Raw genomic sequence first — 22,863 nt, 5'->3', positions numbered from 1 at the left:
CCCCCACCTCAGGGTAACTGCTGCCTTTGCTCCTCCTGTCTTTTCTGTGGTGTAGGGCCTGCACCGTCTCTCCTGCAGGCCTGGAGGAGCTGCCTGAGGCCTCCATGGTGGGCAGTATCTGTACGGCACTCTGGTCTGGGGAACGGGCTTCAGCTCTGTACACTGACAGCCTGGGATGAGGGGCAGGAGCAGCTTTTTCCTCTCTTCTGCCGCTACGTCCTGTGGCAGAGAGGTAAGCAGCAGATGGTGCACCGGACCCTGGGCCCCAACCCCGCTCCGGAGCTTGTAGTTTAGCAGCGGCATGCATGCATGGGTATGTGTGACCCATGGATGCCAAGCAGCTGTGCTAAACAACTTGGCAATTCAATCAGGTGGCAAGGGGGGCCATGGGCTGGCTGGCCAGGTCGCAACTGCGACCTTTGCAACCCCTGTAGCTACGCCACTGGTTGAGTGCATATGTTGAGAGCACCGTTCGATCTGCCTGCAGACTCAGATTCTTATGCCTAGTTATGCATATGCAGGAGAAGGCAGCCTAGAACATGCATGAGTAGGTGTGAGCATCTGAACCAGCGGGCAGGGCGATCAGTGTTCTAGGGGGCCATTGCTCCTAAATTTGCATATTTTTATAGAATTAAATTAAACAAAAAAATTGTGGCACTTACAAACGTAAGAGATTGGCTCCAGTAAGAGAAGGTAAACAACTGCCGGCACTCATCAGCAGGTTACAATGCACCAACCTGCTAGTAGTTTTCCTTTAAAATTGTTTCAAGAATCTTTGTGTCGGAAATCATTCGCCTGCACTGTAGGAATGGGACAACTCATTTAAAAGGTGTGTGTGTGATACACAGAGAAATGCAAGAATCACCACTATGCCGCGTGACAAAGACTCTGCACTACTGTACCCAGCTAGCCCTGTCCAACACCACTTGCATCACTTACTTCTTAACTGGCCCTCATGTTCATCGTAGTATTGGTCTGGCCTCTCTGACCTCCCTCTACCTCCAATGCACTTATCCAAGTGTAAGGACCATTACCCAATTGGGGGGTCGCAATTTAGGGCTGATCGTCCATATAGGTAGGGACAGCGGTGCAGGCAGGAGCAGGGCAGCACTGATCCCTATCTAATATTATGGATAGCCTTTCAATGTTGAATGGGACAACTGGTAGGGGATCCAAGCTGAGTTTAATCGTTAATATGAGTATGGATTTTTATATGAGTATTTCTTTTTGTTCTATCCCGTTCTGTGAAATTGAGAAAAATAAATAAATGAATAAATCCCCAGTTAATTATTTTATTAATTTATAAAGTCCCCTTTAATAATACCCAATCTCTTCATGAAGCAATAAATAATTGTTAGTAGCGACAAAAGTAAATTATCCACATTTGGCAAGAGCCTCAAATAACCAGCTGTATAGAATGTGTTTTCTTATTTATTACAATGTGAATACAGGAGGAACAGCTTAATTCTATTCATATTCCAAGGGCATATACTGTGCTTACTGAAAATATACGAGAATACATTATTTGTATTCATAGAAAATAAATCAGTCATCATAGCACTCCGATTCTTTGCACAATGCATCATTAGAGCTGAACGATAAGGTGAACATTATCACTGCCAATACGGCTTTTATCTTCATCAGATGACTAGAAAACCCGATTATTGGAGTGCAAGGAATAATGAAGGGGTTCGGGGGGGGGGGGTGTGTTACTTTGTCAAATGTTATTTTAACTGTAAACAAATCTTTGTAAAGGAGTCATTGAGGCCATACATCACATTACATGCACATCTTACACCTAAGAATTAAAGTGATGGTGGAAGATGCAGTGTTATGTATAGTAATGTAGGGAAACACTCAAAAATTCTGCAGAAGTAACTTAGGGCAATATATAGTTACAATGGCAACTAGTACTGTCTGTCGCTGCATCTCCCATGCTTGCAATTGGTTCAACCATTGCCCTTGGGTGACGAAGCTTTAGTGGGCCCCTCTAAAAGTAACAAGTGCATCTAGATCATTCCAATGGACTTCATTATGTTATAATGGGCTCTATCCATGGGCTTTAACCACTATAATAATAATAATAATTTTTATTTATATAGCGCCAACAGATTCCGCAGCACTTTACAATTCTGGGGGTACATACATAGAGAAACAATAGACATTACAGAGATATACATATAATTATCCATACATGAGGAGTGAGATCCCTGCTCGCATGCATGAGCTTACAGACCATCGGGAGGGGGTGTGAGACAGAATGGCAGAGGGGCAAAGTGCATCATTGTTCTTATGGTCCGGCCATCTTTATAAATAAGGCAGTGCGGGTAAGGGTGGATGAACCTGTCACCAGCCAATGCCTGCATGCACAGGTCTAAGTGCCTAAATGTTTGGCGTGTGTGTATGTATGTGTCTGTGTGTGTGTGTGCGTGCGTGGTGGAGGTGTGTGTGTGTGTGTGTGGGGGGTGGTTGAGGGTAGCAGTCAAAATTAGGGAACCTGGTAAGCCTGCTTGAACAGATGTGTTTTGAGGGCACGTTTGAAGCTTTTTGTATTGAGGTGAGCCTGACAGTCTTGGGTAATGTATTCCATAGAACTGGTGCAGCTCGGGTGAAGTCCTGGAGACGGGAGTGAGAGGTGCGGATCAAGGTGGATGTTAGTCGTAAGTCATTAGAGGAGCCTAAGGCACGGGTAGGGCGGTAGACAGAGATGAGGGAGGAGATATCGGGAGGTGCAGCACTGTGCAGCACTAGAGACTGTACAGTCCCAATAAGAGATTAGAGTGCAGTTATATCCAGTGACGTCCACTCACCAATGACCTTCTCTTTCCCTTTTATTCTCTATTCAGTCCAGACTGCCATGGAATTTCTTCCCACCTACAAGTCTTTCCACAGAACCTTCCAGACAAACATCTTAGGCACTAGGATGCCCAAACATTAATAATTCCCCCTTGGTGTTCCAAACAACAGAGTTGCTATGTACTGTAAGTGGGTAGTAGTTAGGTGTCCTCATTAAGTAGGTAGGTCCTCATTATACAAGGTGCCCAAGTAGGTAAATTCCCTTGGGGGCAGGTTCCCCCTGTAGCTAGCATCTCCCTTAGGTATAGGAACCTCTGTACATAGTAATCCCAATGTAGGTAGCCCCCCATAGGTAGTATCCCCTCTGTGCATAGGCCCCTTGTAGATATTATCTCCTCTGTTGGTAGTCCTCCTGTAGGTAGCATCCCCTCTGCTTGTTGGGCCCGTGTAGGTAGTGTGCCCCCTGTAGGTAGTATGGCCCCTGTTAGTATCCCCTCTGTTTGTAGACCCCCCTGCAGATATTATCACCTCTGTTGGTAGCCCTCCTGTAGGTAGTAGCCCACTCTGAGACAAAATATCCCCTTCAGGTGGGACCCTTAGTAGATATTATCTTCTACCTCCAGTAGGTAGTATTCCTCACACAGCAACCACCTCTCACCCCCATTGGTAGTTTTCTTGGGTGGTAGGACCGCCCCCCCCCCCCCCCCCAAGTAGGTAATATCCCAGTGTGGTTATCCCTTTTAGGTAGCTTCCTGCTCCTTAAAAATTTCCCATTCTCACCTTTTTCTGTGACTCCTTCACGGTCCAGTAGTGTCACCTCTTCCTCATTGCTTGGCAGACGCAGTGATCTTACTTCTGGCCGGGAGCAATAGAAATGCCCGGAGCATACAATGGAGTTTATTAAGGACGGATAAAACCTCCTTACAGTTACTAAACAAAAATCCACTATACAAAGACCAATATTACATATAGTGACCCACAGTAATAGATACCAGTTCTCTGCACAGCATGTAAGTGATAACAGTACAGCTACATCCAAGGCCTCACAGAGAACTTCAATAGCACGTCTTGCAATCAATTCTTGTGTCTGAAGAGTGGGCTATCTTTCCCCAGCACCATCCACCCCCTTGCTGCTCTTCTCCTACTCTACACAAATGTCCCATTCTGCGGCCCCTTTTAAAATTCCCATCTTATCCCTTCTGATGCCTTTGTGTTCTCATAACTTTACTTACCCCCAAGAACATAGTGGCAAACATACAGTGCCTTAGTGTCAGCCAGTGATTGTGTCTTCTTTATGCCCCACATAATAATAGTATATCAGTAATGCAGTAATAGTGCCCACTGATAAAGAGGTAACGGAAATCCCATGTATGCATACTTACATATTTATTCTCTCAGCTGCTATCTACAGGTTATTTTGTTCTTGTTTTCAGCATAGAACTTTCTAGTGTGTGTGTGTGTGTGTGTGTGTGTGTTGGGGGGGGGGGGGGGTTAGCCCCAGGGGACTAAATGGTATCACTCCAGTGCAGACGGAGATAATGTCCCCCAGGCTTTTTCTTTTCCATCTGGCCCGGGCCACTACTACTTCCTGAAGAATCTTCCAGCTCCAGCATATATTGTATTAGGCCAACAAGGGCATCCTATCTGGCATCAACTATGACATAATTAACCAGGGTCTGGCCAGGGGAGTAGAAAATTCTCAAGTGTTCCAGTACTTATCATCTGCTGTGTGACCTGCAGGAAGTGGTGTATTCTTTCTAGTCTGACATAGTGCTCTCTGCTGCCACCTCAGGAACTGTCCAGAGCACTGTGTCAGACTGCAGAGAATACTCCACTTCCTGCAGGACACACACCAGCTGATAAATACTGGAAGACTTGAGATTTTTTAATAGAAGTAAATTACACATCTCTGGCACTTTCTGGCACCAGTTGATTTGAAAGAATTTTTTTGGGGTGAACAACCCCTGTACAGGCTCTTTGATTTCCTAAAACAACAAGGTTCTTGTATAAAGATGTACATAAATAATCAGAGCCGTTCAGGATCCTAGGAAAGATTAGTCACTGATACCCTCAATGCACCCTAGCGCCATATATGATGTAATGTTAAATGTAGCCACAGGATCTGCCATGTATATTTGATTTGCATAGATTTTAATAGTAAGAATTGAACAGATGTGTAGTCACCGCCCCATCTTAGATGTCACCTACTGCAAGATTTGCAGTAATCTTTAATTTATTAAAAAAAAAAAACACCCCTTACTGCAGTAGATTTATAGGACTGGGCCATGTTCACATGGCGTGATCAGAGAAGATCCTCCCTGCCGATACTGCAGTACCGCCCGGATGGTCTTCACTGCCGCTGAATTCGGATGTGGGCGCATCAGTGTGTGCCCGTATCCCAATTAACAGCTGCACACAGTGGCTCCATTGTGCGCACTGACAGGTTTTCTGCGGCCGGTATTCAATGAATAGCGGCAGCAGAAAACTGTTTTTTGCAGCGCCCCTAGGGATTCCGACCGGAGTGTATACTATGTGTATACACTCTGGCCGGGATTCCATAGAGGGCAGCACTTCGTAAGTTCCGTAGTAATCATGGCCGTTGTTGCAAATCGTCATTGACGGCCGTGATTATTAAAGGGCTTGTTCATCAGAAAATTATTATTATTATTATTATTATTATTATTATTATTATTTATCTTTATTTTATTATTTATTTATTTTCAAAGAGTGCCAGAGATTTGTAATTTAGTTCTATTAAAAAAAATCTCAAGTCTTCCCATACTTATCAGCTACTGTATGTCCAGCAGGAAGTGGTGTATTCTCTCCAGTCTGACACAGTGCTCTCTGCTGCCACCTCTGTGCATGTCAGGAACTGTCCAGAGCAGTAGCAAATTCCCATAGAGAACCTCTCCTGCTCTCCAGACTAGAAATAATACATCACTTCCTACAAGACATACAGCAACTTATAAGTACTGGAAGACACAAGATTTTTTTATTTTTTTTTTACTAGAGGTAAATTACTCTGGCACCGGTTCAATTAAAATATTTTTTTTCTTTTTTTTTTGGTGAGCATATGCATATGCGTTCTGCAGTGTTTTATGGTGGTTTAGAAAGGATTAGTTTTGACTATTACCATGGACTTTGGCTTCTTTGCTTTTTGTGCTTGGATGACTGAAAGGACTGAGGACTGAGCGGTCATGTGCTAAATATCCCAGCTATCTGTGAGGTACATAAGAGTTCACACAGCTCTATCAGCGACCCGGCGGGGAAGACATCAGCAGGGAGGTCGGATATTTACTCCCTGGACTATCGTGATGTCATTTCTGAGCGCAATAATCCAAGAAATGACAACGAGAAGCTAGCACTTGCCTAAGACGCCAGTCATGAAGTGTGGTAACGTCCCTAAGACGTCCAGACTTGTACTGTCATTACTTGGTAATAACTCCCTCCCCCAGTATCACATCAGTCAGCTCGCTCTGCATTACACTATGCTGGGAAGGGATGGGCCTTGAGTTTAAACTGGTTTTGCTTTGCTCCTACATTCAAGGCGGTTTCATATGACAAGTCATTTGCATGTTACAACAGGTAACACACCTGTCTGCCAAGGGCTCTATTCATGAGGACTAGCCAAACCCAAGCACGTTACTCTCATATCTCCACCAGGACTGGGACACACTCGTCTGTCTGAATCCCACAAGCTTCTACCTGCCGGCCCCACTGCTTCCATTTCATGGTGAGTAACCCAACCTGATGTGCTGTGCTAGCTCCATGTCCGATAAGTTAGAAATAACCGTCTGTGGAGTATAGAAGACGGCAATGTGTACATAGGGTTGATCAGTGACACTAATCTGAGATGTTCCTGAAAGTGTCTATTTTCTTACCTAAAGCAATGGAAAAAAAAAATTCTCTTTTGTTAGAAAGAGACCGGATAAGAACCTCTTCTTTGTTTTTCTTTGTTGCCACTGGATAGCTATGTTGTATAAATGGAAATAGACTTATTTTTTGTAGTCGCGACAGAAATACTATGTTTTGTCTGTAGTTTAGTAAGTGAGGCGTATCAGAGGGAAAGAACAAAAGCTAAAACTTTACAAAGTGGTATAAAACATACTGTATATGAATAAAAGAAGAAAAAATAGATATTGTCAGATGTCTATATATAATAATAGCTCTGTGCACGTGTATGAGCTCAGCCTATTCATGGGACAGGTGGGGTTTAGCCCTGTTGGCTACTTTTTAGGGACTTTTTGTATATATTGATAAAGCAAATAAATCTAAGGATACTATTTGCTTTGGGATTAAAATTTTTCCTTGTTTATGTTCTTATATAGTGCGGCCATGTAAGGAATCCCGGCTGGAGTGTATACACATAGTAAACACTCTGGCCGGGATCCTTAGCAGTGCCACAAGAAACTGTCAGTATTTTTTTTTCAGCTGCTATTCATTGAATAGCGGCTGCAGAAAACCCTGTCAGTTCACACAATGGAGCGTGCGGCCCCGGCCGCACGCTCCATTGTGAGCAGCGGGGAATTCGGATGCGGGGTGATCTTTTCTGACACCGGCCGTTCACGGAACGGCCAGTGTCATACAAAGTGGGAACATAGCCTGATTCTGTAAAATTGACAGCTTCCTAGATTTCGCTTTCGGATTCTACAAAAATCATTTAAGAATATAGGGGGAGATTTATCAAAGATGGTGTAAAGTGAAACTGGCTCAGTCGCCCCTAGCAACCAATCAGATTCCACCTTTCATTCCTCACAGACTCTTTGGAAAATGAAAGGTGGAATCTGATTGGTTGCTAGGGGCAACTGAGCCAGTTTCACTTTACACCATGTTTGATAAATCTCTCCCATAATGTTTTCTTTATGAAACATTTTTTTTTGTTATTTATATTTTTTTAAAGTTATGATAGCATAAATAGGATTTTAAAAACTACATCCATTTGAAAATAAGACATATATATGAAATATAAAATATAATTTTTTGCTAAGGTTAAAGTGAATGTACCACTAAGTATATCACTTTGTGTTTTGTACAGGAAGAGACCGACACCGGTGTGGAGATGCCGGTGCAGCGGTCCTTTTCTTGAACTGCTGCCTGATTTCCACGCATGGTGCCAGTCTATTCCAGAGTACAGGCCTGGCATGAAGCACTCAAGGTGGGCCCACCAGCCCCCCTCTACGACGCGACTCTGTTAGAATAAATGGAGCCGCATCACAGGGGGGAGATTGTCACACTGGGGGCTGGCAGGCCCACCTCAAGTGCTTCATGCAAGGCCGGTGCTCGAGAACAGACTGGCGCCATGCGCGGCTATCAGGCAGCGGTTCTAGAAAAAGACTGCACCACCTGCATCCCCACACCAGTACCAGTATATTAATGTAAAAAACATAGTGATATACTTGGTGGTACATTCATAGTGAAGAAATTCCTGCACTCACCAAAATTAGTTTCTGCAATCTATTCACATTCCAGTTATGGAGATTACAATATGGAGGCCACACATAGGACACGGAAATGTGAATAAATTGATTAAACTAATCTTGGTGAGTGCCATCTGTCAAATTAAGACCACATTGGGAATTTTGAGGCCTCTTTTTTTTTGTAAGGATGTTCATTGTGTTAAGTTTGAAGAGAATTTAATATGCCAAAACATAATAGTCATCTGTTAAAAGACCTCATTAGAGGCCCCACAAGGAACGTAAAAGGGGTATTCTCAACTTGACTTTCTCAATTCTTTCATTCTCGATTGGTCTGCCAAATGCTTCCAAGCATTAACTCATTTAACTCTTAAGTGCTTAGCGGCTTCATAAAGGATGAATGCTGCCATCTTTCCAGAGCTGTTTTTAACAGCATTTAACGGCATGCTTTACAGCAAGACTCATGGATATAGATGACAATAGACCGACTCTGTCTCCTTGGAATTAATGTGAACCATTATAGAGCACGCTCTGTGACCTTTGAAGAGGTCATTCCACAGGGAGCTGCTATTGTCTCCTCTCTCTACTGGTGTCACATGTCACTGCAATTCTGTACAGGTCACTTTACAGCAGCCTCCTCTTATCACCACAGACATAACAGGAAGTCTCAGCTTAGCTTTATCCCCAGTGATGAGAATGAAAACTGCAAGATTTTAGGATTATGTGTAATATAGATAGAAAAATGGAATATAAGAAGAACACTTCACCAACAATTCTTTAAAAACATGTTTAACATAAAAACAGTATTTAAGCAAGAAGTCATTCCTTATAGACACATTCCCTTTAAGGCTCAGAAGGATCAGAATTTGGCTTTTGGAGCATAGATTTAGCTAGAAACCAGAGCTCCCAAAGAACCAATATATTTTGGAAACCCTTAAGTCTTTCAATGAGGAGTGTAGAAAGTGAAAATTGCTAATGTTACATAAATAACTCATCTTAGTGGCCAATATGGTGTGTTCTACTTATGTCATTGGGGAGAGAGAGTGAAAGAAAGACCCCCCCACCCCAACCCCCCATATATGTGTTCTTCCAGTTATCAATAATAATAATAACAATAATATGTGGCTATTGTAACAAAAGGGAAATAGCACCATGCAAAATTTGAGGCCTACTTTATTAATGTACATTGTATTTTGCTGTGACTATAAAGGCTCAGAAGCATAAAAATAATTGATCTTATATTGGAAACTATACCCCTCAAGGCATTCATCCTATACTCTTTTATAGCACATTGTATACCTTTTTGGGTCATTCTCCTCTGACCAATGAAAGCAACGTCCCTGGGAAAGTGTTGCCATGGTTCAAGACTAAAGGCCTTGCTTTCAGATTTTGCACTTCTTCCATGAATTGGATGAAGTGCAAGCAGTGAAACAGATGTCGCTCAGTGGAGCACACCTGCACTCTTATCTCACCGCTTGGATAGCTGGGTTTATTTTTATGTCATATTCCTACTTAATTTTGTTAAGGTAACTTTTTTTTAAGGCACTAGACACAGCAGACTGGAGATAACAGGCCTGTGTTCTAAACATAGCCATGATATTATGACAGTGACATATGTTATAAATTGACATCTTGTTAGACCAGCTTCTTTGTCTGCATATAGCATTATCAGTCACATGATTATTGAAATAATGGTGGATGCATATTGAGTGCTGTTGAGAGGACAAAGTCCATTTAAAATAAAAACATTGCACTCTTCCTGTTAAGAGTAAGGAGGAATTTATCGCTGCACTTCAGGAGCTTGGGAAAGCCTCTGTGACTCTTTGCATAGGATAAAAGCATTTCTCTAAATTCTGGAAGCACAGCTGGATGTATGAAAGGTACAATGTGTCTTATTAACCTAACAGCTATCAGTGTCAGCAGTTTAAAGGGGTACTCCGGCGAAAATATTTTTCTTTCAAATTAACTGGTTTCAGAAAGTTATATAGATTTGTAATTTACTTCTATTTAAAAATCTCAAGTCTTCCAGCTGTTGTATGTCCTGCAGAAAGTGGTGTTTTCTTTTCAGTGTGACACAGTGCTCTCTGCTGCCACCTCTGTCCATGTCAGGGACTGTCCAGAGCAGCAGCAAATCCCCATAGAAAACCTTTCCTGCTCTGGACAGTTACTGACATGGACAGAGGTGGCAGCAGAGAGCAGTGTGTCAGACTGGAAAGAATACACCACTTCCTACCGGACATACAGCAGCGGATAAGTACTAGAAGACTTGATATTTTTAAATAGAAATAAAAATGACAAATCTATATAACTTTCTGACCCAGTTGATTTGAAAGAAAAATATTTTTGCCCAAGCACCCCTTTAAGGCTATCTTTCAACACCATTTTCTTTTGGCTGTTGGACGTCCTTCAATTTGAGGTCAAATAACGAATATACAAATAACGTTATTGTACAATAAAAGCCGTTATTTGTCCTCACAATGATGCCCATACTAAAAGGTGGCCTAACAAAGACGATGTGTGAACATAGCCTAAAACATATTGCAGCTGACAAATAAGGGTTTTAAATAAGGGCTCTACAGCACTTACCAAATGTGCCTCTTCTTTATGCCAAGGAAAAGGGGAAGATTATTGTGCAAATCAAGTGGGTTGTGCAAAAATCTGTGTCTTTTCAGTGGTGTACAGTCTGATAAGCGGGCAGGCAGGGGGGCATAGCAAGGCGGGAAGAGGCTAAATCATGGTAGATATCTACACCTGCTACAGAGTAGGTATAGAATTAGGCACCCACCATGTAGCAGGCTTAGGTCCCACTGGATTTATCAAAGAGTTGAGCACCTCTTAGTAAAGCTGGCAGCGTGAATGGGCATGGGGCCTTATTTAAGGCTGACTTATGAATACGCTAGTCAAAATTTTCCCAAGTAATTCAGTATATATATATGTCCAGGAGAGAGAAAGGTCGGCACCACTGATAGAGCAGCATAGTAAATGAGCAATCAGCAAAAAGATTGTGTCTGAACAGACTCCTAGGGTGGTAAGACAGTCTATAATCAGGCCCGCTTCTGCCATGAGGCGGAATGAGTATTCCGCCTCAGGTGGCAGATTTTGCGGTCCTGCAGGGGGCGGCATAATCATGCCCAGACTGATAATCTGACGGTCCAGGCAAATACTCGCTGGGCCGCCCAGATTCTCAGTTGAAGGGCCGCTTACCACTCTGCCAACCTGGGCCCCTCCGGAACATACACTCGCGTCCCCACCTCCCTTTAACACCCAGGGGCCACGGCCGCTGGAGCTCTTCAAGGCCGCTCTGCCCCTTTAAAAGCAAGGGGCTGCGCTATCATTAGCTGTTCTAACCAGTCCACTGAGCTTCCGGGACAAGTCACCTGATGTGGTGCGCGGGGCTGGAGCTTCCGGGGCCAGCGTGCATCAGGTGACCGGTCCCGGAAGCTCAGTGGACTGGTTAGAACAGCTAGTGGTAGCGGAGCCCCCTGCTTTTAAAGGGGCAGAGCAGCCTTGAAGAGCTCCGGTGGCCGCGGCCCCTGGGTGTTCCAGGGAAGTGGGGGGCGCGAGTGGGGCTGGTAATGTATGATGATTGTCGGGCTTGCCGTGCGCGCGCGCGCGGGGGGGTGGTGGTTCGGGTGCCAGTGAGGGGGGCGGTGGCCTGAGATTTGCCTCAGGCGGCACGGACCCCAGAATCGGCCCTGTCTATAATAGTAAAAAGAAAGAGACGTATGGCACTCACCCAAAAGTAGTGGGGTCTTCTATTTATTCATGGACACGAAGTGCAGGCAAGGAAGGGGGAAGATGGCAAGCGGGCACGTCTAGAGAGGCAAAAGCTTTGCGCTGCAGGTGCGCTTTGTCAAGCCCAGTGCATGGTGCATAAGTCTCTTTCTTTTTAATAATTCAGCATATACAACCATAGTGCACAGAACTAAAATGCTAGGGATGAAAGGAGTGCTAAGGTTGCGTTAACTCTGCGATTTTGCAATCCGCTTTTAACGGATCCAATTGTACATCTATTTTGATCAGTTTTTCCGTTGACTTCAATTATAAAAAAAATATAAAAAAAATAAAAAAAGCTGATCAAAATGAATTTGTTTTTCTAGTGTACAGAAAAACTTGGTCGACCACGTTTTTGAGTATGCTAAAAAAATGCGATATCATGATCAATTTTTTTTAATTCTTTTTTTTGTATATTAGAAGTCAAATGGAAAAACGAATCAAAATGGATGCGCACAAATTTTCTTCATTTTTTTGCATAAAAAGGATGAAAAAAAAAAACGATTGCAAAAACGCAGAGCGAACTCAGCCTGACTTTGTCCAGACATTCCAGACATCCCATTCCAACTCAAGTACAGTAAGCTGATAGACTACTGCAAAGCAGAGGACCTCGTCTGCAGAGAGTAATCAATACAAATGATAAACACTACAATATTTATAATTTATTTAGTATTATTTATTAAGTATTTATTTTTTATTAATTTATTTATAACAATATTTGTAATTTACTTCAAGTAAAAAATCTCGTCTTCCAGTACTGATCAGCTGCTGTATGTCCTGCAGCAATTGGTGTATTCTCTCTAGTCTGGAGAGCAGGAGAGGTTTTCTATGTGGATTTGCTACTGTTTTGGAGAGTTCCTGGCAGCAGAGAGCACTGTGTCAGACTGGAAGGAATACACTACTTCCTGCAGGACATACAGCAGCTGATAAGTACGGGAAGACTTGAGATTTTTAATATCAGTAAATTACAAATCTCTGAAATTTTTTGGCACCAGTTGATTTGAAAGAAAAAAAATTCTGGCTGAACTACCCCTTTAAGGATTTATTTTCATACCATCTGTTCTACATGCAAAATATCTTAGTGGCTAAAATTTACCTGCACAGGTTTTGAAACCATAAAACTTACTTCTGCAAATATTTAGGAAATAATAAATGACTATGTTTTCCAGATCATCCCAAAACGTGTAATGGCTGCAGATTACAGGTCTCGTTCTGCTGAGCACAATGGCACTCCCATTGCTGGGAGACATTGCAGATATGTGGCATATATAGGCTTAATGTAGGTCAGGCAGAACCGGTAAAAAAATAAGTAAAGATTCAGATGAATTGTTTCATCATCTGTATATATTGTACGGTATGTTTACTAATGTTGAAGAGTTCTTTGTGTCGGTAAGGGTCTTTATTTAAGAAAAATACAAAAAATGTGCATTGTCACAGCTGTATGAGGCTTTATAGCTTTCTGTAAACCCAAGACAACAAAAGGTATTAGCATGAGATAAGAGGGTGGGGGGTTACTCTCCCAAGGCTATCCTCCTACAATGCCTCCTGCAGGCATTTATAGAGCTAATCTGTCCCCTTATCTTAAAGTGCCATACACATTAGACTAAAGTTGATGAAAATCAGTGATTTAAACGATAAAAAAACAAACAAACAAAAAAACCAGATAATTTTAGCCTACCAGTGACAGCAGCTTGTAATTGTTAAAAAAAAGCCCTGTTTGAAATGTTGTTGGATGAAAAAAAGAAAAATTTCGTTTAGGAAAAATCTTTCGTCTCGGAATGATCTCTCTTTGAAAAAAATTTTTCCAGAACTTTTCAAAGTTGTTTATACTGTGATTGGTGTCATTCAAAATGTATGACCAGTTTGAATGGCTGTAAAAATAATTATGAACTAAACTGTGGATGACGGCACTGGACAGATTCATAAATCTGGGTCATAGCACTGAAAAAATGGTTTATATATATATATATATATATATATATATATATATATATATATATATATATATATGCACATATTAAAACGAATGTACAGTGCCGGAGGAGCGGTCCTTTTTTTGAACCACGGCCCAATTCCTGTGCACAGCGCAGATCTGTTCCCAAGCACCGGCCTGGCATAAAGCTCTGGGGACTGGCCCCCCGGCCCCTAGTGTGATGATCTCCCCCCTGTGATGCGGCTCCGTGAGAATCAATAAAGCCATGTCACAGAGGGGGTTTCGTCACACTGGGGGCCGGGGGGCTCACCTCCAGTTCTCCAGACCGAGCCGGTGCTCGTGAATAGACTGGTGCCATGCACGAGAACCGGGCGTGGTTCAAAAAAAGGACCGTTCCACGGGCACCCCCTCGCCATCCCCGATTCATTAATGTAAAAAACACAAAGCGATGTACCTGATGGCTCATTCGCTTTAAATATTGTGTGACTAGATCCCTAATTTGCATCTTCTCTTTCCTGCTCACTACATAACTTAATTTATTTGAGATTGATCTCGATATGGGTCTGCTGTAATTTTGGACTATGACCTCACAGGTGTGCTTTGTTTTTCTTTGGAACAGAACATGTTGGGGTAGACTTAGCAGTAAACATACCTTTTGTCATTCTCTGTTTTGTCCTTACTACATGAAAAATAGAATGCGTTTCTCGTGTTATTGTTTTTTATGCACATACAGGCAGAATTAGGCCTCCATTCAGACTCACAAAAGATTTCGAATACAAAAGTTGTAATGACCATCAGCAGTAGTAATCTTTTGCCCAGTAACTGAAACATATCAGGATAACATGTAAATCTCTGCTTATTACGGGTCCAGGTTCCTATTAAACGGCCCGATCATAAGGTGTAAACGGGCAAAGATCTGCTACTCATTTACTTAGCAATTACACGGGCCGACTATCGGGCAGCAAGGGCTGTATATATATATCATTAGTGATGTCTGTGCAGTCCTTGCCTTTAGTGTAAAATAATAAAGTATTTATTTATCTTACCACGTTCCCCAGTGTCCTTGGACCTTCCCTGGTCTCTGCAGCTGAAGCTCTGCCTTCTGTTCTGGTCTCTGCACTGACAGGCCACTCAGCCAATCAATGGCCACGGTCTTGTCTCGGCCAGTGATTGGCTGAGCGGCCTGTCAGTGCAGAGACTGGACCAGAAGGAAACAGAAGGCAGAGCTGCAGCTGCAGAGGCTAGAGAAGGTCCAAGGACACCGGGAAAGGTCCAAGGACACCGGGAAAGGTCCAAGGACACCAGGGAAGGTCCAAGGACACTGGGGAACATGGTAAGGTAATTAAATACTTTACTATTTTATACAACAATCATCTACTATTACACGTCGCAATGTGCGCTCAGTGATTTTTGGTCTGGACCTAAAGAAACAATGATTGCATCGACTGATCGTTCTCTCTATTACATGGAGTGAGAATCGGTCAAATTCGGTGTAAACGGGTCAAGTTGGTCAAATAGTAGTCAAGTTGGAGGTCCTAACAGTGCTCACTTATACATACAGTTTAGCTGTTAGTCACTGAGAAGGCCCGCCCTCTTGACTATTTACAATTAGCAGAGGTATACATGAATTCATGACAAATTATCCTGGAATTTTCCCTATAAAACTATGTATAAACTGTCACGGCCGCGGCGGCGTCCCATGCTCCGGGCCGCCGCCGCGACCTCCCCCCATCTCATGCAGCTGCCGGGGTCCCGGTGCAGGGACCCGGCGCTGCTACATGTTCGGCCCCGGGGGGCGCCTTACCTGGTCCCGCTCCTGCCTCCGTCTGTGCCGGCCGGCGCGCGCGTCCCCGCCTCCTAGGGCGCGCGCGCGCCGGCTGTCTCAGATTTAAAGGGCCAGTCCGCACCTAATTGGCCAGTTGCACCAATCACTCCCTATTTATTCCAGCCCTGCCCCACTACAGGTGTTGGAGCCTCTACATGCTTCCCATAGCGTTTGGCCCAGCTCCCTGTTGTTCCTGTGTCCTGTCCGTTACCTGGTCCCTAGTCCCTGTTCCTGAGTCCTGTCCGTTACCTGGTCCCTAGTCCCTGTTCCTGGTTCCTGTTCCCCTGTCACTCCACCTGTTCCTGTGTCCAGCCTGTCACGTGCTCTCTCATCTGCAGACTATTGCCTGTGCCATCTCCTGCCACGCCTCGCCTGCCGACACCAGCAACCAAGCCAGGGGTAGCGACCTGGGGGTCGCCTGCCGCAGCAAGTCCATCCCGCCTTGCGGCGGGCTCTGGTGAAAACCAGCGGCCCCTTAGACTCCGCTCCCTGGTGAGGTTTGTGCCATCGCTGGTGCCGGTCCAGTGGATCCACTACTCCGGGCGTTACAGTAGGCTCCAACCATGGATCCCGGCGAGGTGCCTGATATCCGCGAGGTAGCCCGAGTGGTCGCCCTACAGGCTCAACAGATTCAGCAACAGTCACAGCTGATTCAACAACTGACTGCAGCCGTTCAACAGCATACCACAGCTCAGCAGTCATCACCTCCGGCAGCCTCTTCAAAACTACGACTGGCTCTCCCAAGTAAATATGGAGGTGACCCCAAGTTGTGCAGAGGGTTCCTGACCCAATGCACTATGTACATCGAACTTTTAAGCAGTCAGTTTGCCACCGAGCGCTCTAAAGTGGCTTTCATTATCAGCCTATTGGAGGGAAGAGCTCTGGCCTGGGCCACGCCACTATGGGACCGTAATGATCCGGTTGCTGCCAATTTTCGAATCTTCCTGGACGAGTTCCGCTCTGTCTTTGAGGAACCTGCCCGTGCGTCTTCGGCTGAGACTGCTCTCCTCAATTTATCCCAAGGGACTTCCTCCGTTGGTGATTACGCCATCCAGTTCCGCACCCTGGCTGTGGAACTAGACTGGAATGAGGCCGCTCTGATTGCCACCTTTAAAAAGGGCCTGTCCAGCCAAGTGAAGGATGTGCTCGCTGCCCGGGATCTGCCTACCTCCTTGAACGATCTTATTCTACTGGCTACCAGAGTCTACACCAGGTTTTCCGAGAGAGAGGAGGAGGTCCGGCAAGGACGGCGTCTGAGTCTGCCCCGTCGCCATCCTCGGCTGGCACCGGTGTTCCAGAATCCTGTTGCTCCTATGTCCCAGTCGCTTCCAGAGGTTCCTATGCAGGTGGAACGTGTTCGCCTGACGACTGATGAGAGGAACCGTCGACTGGACCAGAATCTCTGCCTCTATTGCGGTGGCGCGGATCACTATCGACAGAGATGTCCCCAACGCCCTCAGCGTCCGGGAAACGCCCGCACCTAGGTCCGGTTGGAGAGGCCTCCCTAGGTGTGAATGCCACCTCTCCAAGGTTGACTATGCCCGTCTCCATCCAGACACCCTCTGGGCAAGTTTTCCAGACTACTGCCCTCATCGACTCTGGCTCTGCTGGCAGTTTCATCTCTGCTTCGTTGGTCCAAAGATGGCGGCTACCCGTGATCCAGCTAGCCCAACCCCGGTCTATCTCTTCGGTTACGGGGGAGGTTCTTACCGAAGCGGTGTACAGCCAGACGGCACCCCTAGTCCTCCAGGTGGGAGCCTTACATCAGGAGAAGATCTCCTTCTATGTCTTGCGCCATTCCTCTTCCAACCTCCTGCTGGGTCTTCCTTGGCTGCAATTCCATACCTCTAGGCTGGACTGGAGAACTGGGGAGGTTCTCAGCTGGGGCCAGGACTGTCATAACTGGTGTCTGAGATCCCCTCAATCCAAGTGCTCTACAAGGTCACCTGCTAATGTCAAGCCTCTATCCGGGCTACCAGAGGACTATCAAGACTTTGTCGATGTTTTCTCGGCCAAGGAGGCGGACTCACTACCACCTCATCGAGCCTATGATTGCCCTATAGACCTTCTTCCAGGGGCTTCTCCTCCACGTGGTCGAGTATACCCTCTCTCTGTGCCCGAGACTGAAGCCATGTCCTCCTACATCCAGGAGAACTTACAAAAGGGCTTCATCCGTAAATCCACGTCTCCAGCTGGCGCTGGATTTTTCTTTGTTCAGAAGAAGGACGGTTCCCTCCGCCCATGTATAGACTATCGGGGCCTGAATAAGGTGACCGTTAAGAACCGCTATCCTCTTCCGCTTATTCCTGAACTATTCGACCGTCTTCGTGGTGCTAAGATCTTCTCCAAGCTGGATCTCAGGGGAGCGTATAACTTGGTCCGTATTCGTAAAGGAGACGAATGGAAGACCGCTTTCAACACCAGAGATGGGCACTACGAATATCTGGTCATGCCATTCGGCCTATGCAATGCCCCAGCGGTCTTCCAGGAATTCGTGAACGATATCTTCCGAGACCTCCTCTATGTCTGCGTCATTGTCTATTTGGACGATATTTTGGTCTTCTCCCCGGACCAGCAGACTCATGTGGCACAAGTGCGTCAAGTCCTACGAAGACTACGGGCCAACCATCTATACGCCAAGCTAGAGAAGTGTGTTTTTCATCAGCGCAGTCTTCCATTTCTTGGCTATATCGTTTCCGACCAGGGTCTACAAATGGATCCAGCCAAGCTCGCAGCTGTCCTTCAATGGCCACGCCCTGTGGGACTTAGAGCCATCCAACGTTTCCTTGGCTTCGCCAACTATTATCGGCAATTCATCCCTCACTTCTCTACCCTGGTCGCACCCATAGTGGCTCTCACTAAAAAGAAGGCGGACCCCAGACGTTGGCCTCCAGAGGCCGAACAAGCCTTCAATAGCCTCAAGTCTGCCTTTGCCTCTGCTCCTGCTCTGGTCCGCCCGGATGTCTCCAGGCCGTTTTCTCTCGAGGTCGATGCTTCTTCTGTGGGCGCAGGAGCCGTTCTCTCGCAAAGGGACACATCAGGCAAGACCAGAACCTGTGGGTTCTTCTCTAAGACTTTCTCCCCTGCCGAGAGGAACTATACCATTGGGGACCGTGAACTCCTGGTCATTAAGTTGGCACTGGAGGAGTGGCGTCATCTATTAGAGGGGGCTAAACACCCGGTTAACATCTACACGGACCACAAGAACCTCCTCTACCTCCAATCGGCTCAACGCCTCAATCCCAGGCAGGCTCGGTGGTCCCTCTTCTTCTCTCGGTTCAACTATACCATCCACTTCCGTCCAGCCGAGAAGAACCTAAAGGCCGATGCATTATCCCGAGCATCCGATGTCATGGGGCAAGAGGAATCTCCTCGTCACATAATACCTCCCGACCGCCTAGTACCAGTTGCCACTTCTGCTCTGCAGAGACTGCCTCCCGGGAAGACTTATGTGCGCCCCGCACTCCGTAAACGCATCTTGAAGTGGGGGCATTCCTCTTTGGTAGCCGGGCATCCAGGAGCCCAAAAGACCGGGCAATTGATCTCCCGTCACTACTGGTGGCCCAATCTCCTCCAGGATGTCAAGGATTTTGTGGCTTCCTGTGCAGTCTGTGCCAGGAATAAATCTCCCCGTCTAAGACCTGCCGGCCTACTATTGCCCTTGCCAGTCCCGGATCATCCCTGGCACCACATTGGGATGGATTTTATCACAGACCTACCTCCATCTGCGGGCAATACAGTCATTTGGGTGGTGACGGACCGCTTTTCTAAAATGGCTCACTTCGTGGCCCTTCCTGGTCTGCCCTCTGCTCCTCGTCTGGCTCAGTTGTTCTTCCGACACATCTTTCGCCTGCATGGACTTCCTCTTCACATTGTGTCCGACCGAGGCTCCCAATTTGTCTCTAAATTTTGGCGTGCCCTATGCTCGCAACTCCAAGTGAAGCTGGACTTCTCATCGGCCTATCATCCTCAAACTAACGGGCAAGTGGAGAGAGTCAATCAGATTCTGGGCAACTACCTACGCCATTTTGTTTCAAGCCGCCAAGACAACTGGTCCGATCTACTCCCATGGGCAGAATTCTCATATAACCATTTGGACTCGACTTCCACAGGCAAGTCCCCTTTCTATGTGGTCTACGGGCATCATCCTCGTCCTCCTCTGCCTCTCTCTCCATCCTCTGAAGTCCCAGCCGTGGAGGAGTTGTTATCTGACCTGCAATCGATCTGGGAACAAACTCGACAGTCCTTACTCAAAGCCTCTGAACGCATGAAGGACCAGGCTGATAAGAAGAGGAGACCTGCCACGAATTTTCTCCCAGGTGACAAAGTCTGGCTCTCGGCCAAATATGTCCGACTCAAGATCCCCAGCTACAAGTTGGGTCCTCGATTCCTCGGTCCTTTCTCGGTGCTAAGACGCATCAACCCTGTCACCTACAAACTCCGCCTACCCCCCACTATGCGGATTCCGAACTCCTTCCATGTTTCCCTCTTAAAACCAGTGGTCCTGAACCGGTTCTCCGATAGATCTTCGTTCTCTACTCCTCAAGCCGTCTCTGACGACGTCTACGCTGTTAAGGACATTCTGGCCATGAAGACTGTCAGAGGGAGAAGGTTCTTCCTGGTGGACTGGAAAGGATTTGGTCCTGAGGAGAGGTCCTGGGAACCCGAGGCTAACATCCTGGACCAAGATCTCATCAAAAGGTTCCTGCAGGTTAGAAAGAGGGGGAGGCCAAAGGGGGGGGGTACTGTCACGGCCGCGGCGGCGTCCCATGCTCCGGGCCGCCGCCGCGACCTCCCCCCATCTCATGCAGCTGCCGGGGTCCCGGTGCAGGGACCCGGCGCTGCTACATGTTCGGCCCCGGGGGGCGCCTTACCTGGTCCCGCTCCTGCCTCCGTCTGTGCCGGCCGGCGCGCGCGTCCCCGCCTCCTAGGGCGCGCGCGCGCCGGCTGTCTCAGATTTAAAGGGCCAGTCCGCACCTAATTGGCCAGTTGCACCAATCACTCCCTATTTATTCCAGCCCTGCCCCACTACAGGTGTTGGAGCCTCTACATGCTTCCCATAGCGTTTGGCCCAGCTCCCTGTTGTTCCTGTGTCCTGTCCGTTACCTGGTCCCTAGTCCCTGTTCCTGAGTCCTGTCCGTTACCTGGTCCCTAGTCCCTGTTCCTGGTTCCTGTTCCCCTGTCACTCCACCTGTTCCTGTGTCCAGCCTGTCACGTGCTCTCTCATCTGCAGACTATTGCCTGTGCCATCTCCTGCCACGCCTCGCCTGCCGACACCAGCAACCAAGCCAGGGGTAGCGACCTGGGGGTCGCCTGCCGCAGCAAGTCCATCCCGCCTTGCGGCGGGCTCTGGTGAAAACCAGCGGCCCCTTAGACTCCGCTCCCTGGTGAGGTTTGTGCCATCGCTGGTGCCGGTCCAGTGGATCCACTACTCCGGGCGTTACATAAACCTAATTAGCTCCTCCTCCTTCTGTAGATTAGGGTGGGTTCATACTGAGGAATTCTCGTGGATAATGTCCGCGGAATTCCGCTGTCTGACATGTCACTTCTTTCCGCGGATAGCGGAATATGCTGGCCCATAGAATGGTGTCTATGGAGCTGGCGGAAAGGCGCATGGCCGTGCGCGCGGACAGACAGCGGAATTCCGCGGACATTATCCACGAGAATTACTCAGTATGAACCCAACCTTAGAGTGTCACATTGTCAATGTGACAGTGTCCCTTTAATAGGACAGTGCTTTGTATTGATAGTATCCCAGGCACACCTTACAGCCCAACAGCAGCTGCCCTACCTTCTAACCTGGTAGTTAAGTTGTGCTCTCAAGAGGATCATTCTCCTCCCCAACGTTTATATGATAGGATTTGGAAATGTGTCAGTCAGACCCTCTGCGCCTCACCTCATTCATAGAAAGCTACTGAATAAAAGCTGTGGACAGCTGCAGCTGTCACTTGGGCTGACAGTTGGAAAGTGCTCAGAAGTGTCATCACATAGGCGGCAACAAAGTTTAGCTTATCCCTACTTAAGGCCGTATTACACGGCTATAAATGAGCACTTATCTGCTCGATCGGCGCTCGCTTATCATCACAGTTGAATAATGCGCGAACAATGGCTAAATCATTCGCACAGCCTGTTGCTTTTATCAGCCATCGGCTATTACACGGAGAGATGTGCGGCTGGTGGCAAATTATTTTTGACATGTTGATAGAGAACTATCAGGAAACAAGCGATCACAGGGCAATATCTTCCGGATTTGTCAGGTTATAGTGCCGTTATAGGTGGGAAGGGGGAATTCCAGATAATTACGCATAGAGATAACAAGAGCATCGACAACAACTTGAGTCAAAAACATCAGTGTCCTGTGGAATTTGGACTAACGAAGACTAGAAGGGATCTAGATTATGAAACGCAAGGTAACTACTTTGTTGACTTAAGATCTAAGATGTCAAACAGTAAATGCTAGCACTGTGGTTGGACGTTGACTTAGGCGCTATGAGACATACCTTTGTACTTTACTGTTTGTTCTTCTTGGGGATAAAAACATGTGTTAAAAGGAGACAATAGAGTAATTTCTAGGATGATGAGTAAGGGAAGTGCTTCGACTCTTTGCTGCTACTTGCCAATAATTTTAACGATTAATAGAGTCTGTTGTGGACAACTCCCTGTCTGATTTAGCAATGCTATCTCACCCGGCAGACCTGAAATGTGTGTCTGTAAAATGGAAATCGGTGTCACTTTCTACCCAACAGTGCAAGTGTATTAAATGACTAGTGACACATTGTATTTGTGACAGATTGCAACATAGTTATCTCAGCAACGCATTTGAAAATTTTCATTGTAGATTTAATTTATTACTTTTTCATCAGAATTGTGTACATATATGTGAAAGGCCGGGCTCCTGTGAAGTATTCTGGGTTGGGTTCTTTCCACCAGGATTAGAAATGACACAAAAAAACTATAATATAAGTATAGGTGTCTGATGAAGCGCTCATGAACGTGAGAAACGGCTGTAACACATCCTAGTGGTGTTTGGCCTCCCTGCTGTCTGCTAGCTACTCTAGTGTTTATGTTATGATATTTCAATAAAGAAGATAAGTATGAAGAGGATACAGGCAGCACTCACC

General features: G+C 46.1%; 1 protein-coding gene across 1 annotated transcript in view; it reads left to right on the top strand.

Annotated features, from left to right (window-relative positions):
• Positions 1–6,366: 6,366 nt before the first annotated feature.
• The window catches only part of FAM83B (family with sequence similarity 83 member B), a 79,179-nt gene continuing 62,682 nt past the window's right edge, over positions 6,367–22,863 (top strand). The window contains exon 1 of the mRNA XM_069973422.1: positions 6,367–6,529. The gene's annotated coding sequence lies outside the window, so the exon portion shown is untranslated. The remainder of the gene's footprint in view (positions 6,530–22,863) is intronic.

Source organism: Dendropsophus ebraccatus, chromosome 6 (assembly GCF_027789765.1).
Source record: "Dendropsophus ebraccatus isolate aDenEbr1 chromosome 6, aDenEbr1.pat, whole genome shotgun sequence".
NCBI lineage: Eukaryota > Metazoa > Chordata > Amphibia > Anura > Hylidae > Dendropsophus > Dendropsophus ebraccatus.
Note: the sequence above shows the minus strand (reverse complement) of the source record. Positions and strands in the feature narration are given on the sequence as shown.